The sequence below is a fragment of the Polistes canadensis genome, unplaced genomic scaffold (assembly GCF_001313835.1).
Source record: "Polistes canadensis isolate GaletaPanama2010 unplaced genomic scaffold, ASM131383v1 scaffold_231, whole genome shotgun sequence".
Taxonomy (NCBI): Eukaryota; Metazoa; Arthropoda; class Insecta; order Hymenoptera; family Vespidae; genus Polistes; species Polistes canadensis.
Genome location: NW_014569778.1, coordinates 200,610 through 204,856, shown reverse-complemented (window position 1 = coordinate 204,856; position 4,247 = coordinate 200,610). Strand labels below are relative to the sequence as shown.

General features: G+C 31.8%; 1 protein-coding gene across 1 annotated transcript in view; it reads left to right on the top strand.

Annotated features, from left to right (window-relative positions):
• Window positions 1-4,247, top strand: part of LOC106790337 (homeobox protein B-H2-like) — a 31,190-nt gene that overhangs the window by 3,411 nt on the left and 23,532 nt on the right. The window lies entirely within an intron of this gene.

Genomic DNA, 4,247 nt, shown 5'->3' with positions numbered 1-4,247 from the left:
TTTTATTATAATACATTAAATAATAATCGATAGATTTTTTTCTTATTTATCTTACTCGTCGTTAATTCCTGTGATTGGTCAAACAATAATAATAATAATAATTATTATGTAACACCAAAGTAAGAAAATATATCTACGAGTTTCACCCTCGTTGTTTAATCAAATAAATTGATTTTTAATTTGACTCGACATACGAACAACTATTCACATCATAAAATGTATCATTCTAATGGACCAACAACAAAAAAGTGTGAAATAAAAATAATACATATGTAAAAGTAATATTATAGTGTGTACGAATAAAGAGAAATAAAGAGATAGAAATAAATAAAGAAAGAATGGAATAGAACAACTGGAAACGTGACGTATAGCAATTGTATTACACATATACGAACACAAATATATACATAGTCATGACGGGTTCTTATGTGTTTCTAATGATACACGGGTACAGCGTTATCAGTCCGCGGTTAACCTCACGCGGCTAATCGTCGACGTGTGTATACGGTGTCTAACTCCCTCACGCTGTCTGGATAAAGAATTAATGAAGGGCAATTAGGAGTAGTAACGTTGAATAGTAATTGCCGACGGACACGCTCCGGAGAGTCATCGTCAACGATTTTCGAGATCGATAGACGATTGAAATGCATTTTTCACTTGCACTCTTATTATTCTTGTTTTTTTTTCTTCTTCTTCTTCTTGCTTCTTATTTTTATCTTTCTTTTTATTGTATATATATCTTTTTTTACAGTAAAAGGGTATTATTATACCCCTTCGAATACTGATTACTATTAATTTTTCTCTTTCTTATATATTTATATATTATTTTTTTTTGTATAGTAAAAGGATATTATTATAATTTCTTTGAGTGGCGATTACTTATAATTTTTGTTTCTTATATAGTTTTTACGTATACTCAAAACAATAATCAATAACGTTAATCAACGTTTACATTATATTTTATATAGACATTGACCAACACGTATGTGTAATGCAGTCAAAGGGTTTAATTATGTTGGAAGTTGAAGTATAAGAGAAATTGTACGAAGTAATGTTGGGGATTGAAAAATTGTATAATTAATTGCTAAGTATGTATTGTTGGATTTTATTCAGTGGAAAACAAAAAATATATATTATATACACGAGCAAATAACGCAAAGTACAAAAATCATTGGATTTAGGTCGTCAAAATTGAAACTAATTAATATTAAGATATTGTTGATAAACGTAATCATTTTAAATGGGAAATAAATCATAAAATCGATAGTTTTCTTTTTTTATTTCTTTTTTTCTTGACTAACAATTAGACAACCGTTATAATTAACGACGCCTAAGTTATATATCGGTTTATCGTATCGCTCTTTCAATCATTACTCATTGAAAATTTTGCAAAATAAAAAAAAACAAAAAATAATGAATCGTCGTGCCGTAAGTTGGCAAAATATGATGACGACGATGATAAATGGTTCAAGATTTTTCCCGATTGACGTAACTACCGTTTCCATATCCGTTGCGAGAACAATTATTCGTTACATTTTTTCCCCGATGTTTTAAATAATAACAATAATAATTTTTTCCAGAGAAACATTAAGAAAAAAAGAAAGAAAAAGAATAATTTGTCGATTTAATTCTAATGCATTCGTATCACGGTGACAGTTTCTTTTTTTTCTCTCTCAGTGAGGTAGTATTCAACGATAAATAGCGTGCAAAAGAGCGGGGGCTGATGTAGGGGGTTAGGGGGATGGGGGAAAGAGGGAGGGAGGTCCAAGCAAACCTTTATTCGTGCAAATATCGTTTTTCAAGCGCGTGTACCAGTCGTTTGTAATCCGCTTATGAAGCCAACATTCGGCCCTTTCGAGGTTCGGTGGGGCTGGAGAAGGGTAAGAGGGGTAGGGGACACACACATTGTCGTTGTCGTCAACCCAATGTGTCCTCTTCTTCCTTTCTATCTTTCTTTCTTCAGTTAACTTTAGCAACATCAAGAAGACGGTAAAAGTGGTGGTTAGGGGTGTAGAGGAAAGGAAAAGGGGGGTAGGGCAGGACAGGGGATTCGACTTTTTCGCGCGAAACTAATCCGAGAACCGGAAATGATTGGCAACCGTTTAGAACTCTCGGTAAGGATTAGGAATATTCTATGAGAGTGTTAGCCGAGACTAAAGAACGTTCTTTACCTTTCTACCTTAGTAAACCTTTTTACCTTTCCATTCGTATCTTTGTGTGTTTGTATGTTTGTTATATGTGTGTTCATGTGTTTACGTGTGTTATACTCTCTGGCATCGTGCACCCTCTAACTCTCAACTCCTGACAAACGAGAAACCGGCTGTCAAGTTCCTTGACGAGACAATCTGCTGTTCTCGATTAATTCACGTGACCTAGGAGACGTTGAAATAGATATATATATATATTTAAAAATTTATTATTATTTATATTATTTTTATATTAAAAATCTAGTATTATAAAAAATCGTTGTTTAAAATAATCTAATAATATTATTTTATATTTAGAAATATATTTTAAGTAATAATATCTACAAAATTGATATTATTTTTTTCCTGGTAATATTAATATTTCAAAGTGTAAAATAAAAATGATAGATTTATTGGTAATACTATGAATATCTATTTTTCTTTTTTTTTTTCTTCAAAGTGAACATTCAAACGGGAAGGTATTCTAAACATTCACTTTGGTTAAGTATACGTATACTTAGTCTAACACTATGATATAGTATGCGAACAATCGCGTTATCATCGGAGTACTTCATACGCTCGGTTTTCAACGTTCGTACTAATGAGATTCTCGTAATGGGTAAAGCTTCTTAACCAGATGTCAGCAATGTCAATAATCTTGACCTCGCTTTACGACACACGTGAAACAAATCAAGTAACGACTTATGGGTTCAAATCTACTTACCTATTTTCTATTAGTAGAAATAAGTCGCGTTAAAAATCACACGATAAATTCCATTCCCCTTTACCCCTTAGTTGATGTGATAAGAATAAACATGATACGATTGAAATATTTTTCTTTTTTCTATTTCTTTTCTTGGTGAGAATTTTCGATAAATCTCGTATCGATCGCGTATCCTTTCGAGATTTACGATAGATCGTAACGATTAATCTTAAAGAACGGCAGACAATGCTCATTGTTTCGAGCTATACCTAAATCGTTTGATATCAAACCGGATGGATCAATGAAATAATTAATCGTTTACTATCGATATCTTTCGAAAAGGATTTTCGTTAGACCATCTTTTACGAAAACGATTTTTCGGCATTCTGTCTAAATATATATATAGCTATATACATATACATATGTTACCGTGAAAGATCGAAATTGAATAATGTTCAGATTAATGTTATTTGTTCTAATTATTAATTAGAATAAACCTAAATAATCACCGAAATATTTGATACGTGCTGACATTTTTTCACCACGTGAATTTGGATATATTCTTAAATTTCGGTCTTTCAATTTAACACACACATATACATAGAACTATGAATCCGAAAAACAACAGGACATGTGTAATTTTTACAACAAAACTCTGATTTCATACTTATATTACATCTAATATATTTAAAATAATATTCTACAATATAAATACATATATAATATTTATTATATAGTGGTATTGCACCCTTATTGATGCACTTTTTTTTCAATGAATTCTCTCAATAAAAATCGAGAAGCCTCGGGGGATTCGATCTCACGATCTTTCGCATAGCGAAAGAACGCTTTACCACTTGAGCTACGAAGACTCATTAAAATATTTAATATATATTATATATATATATCTTACTTCTCTTTTTACCGAGGTGAGAAGACTTTCAAAAAGCTCGATATCAGAGAAGAAATATTACTTATACGATTTGAATTTAGGTATATAGTGGATAAATGAAGAAAAACGTGACGTTTTAAAGTTAATCGTCGACGGCACGCTTCGACGCCTCGCACGTTCGCCGAAAGAACTTTTCTCTCACACATACACACTTTCTCTCTCTTTCTCTCTCTCTTTCTCTCTCTCTTTCTCTCTCTCTTTCTCTCTCTCCCATGAGATTTACAGCAAGAGCACGCGCACACAAGCGATTAACACGCAAATCGAAATCTCGAGAGTGACGTGGCGCACCTGCACTGTATATAGATACAACGTGTATTGGTATATGTACCTACTTAACTACTATCTTTACATATATACACACACACACATACATAAATATATATATATATATATATATATATATATATAT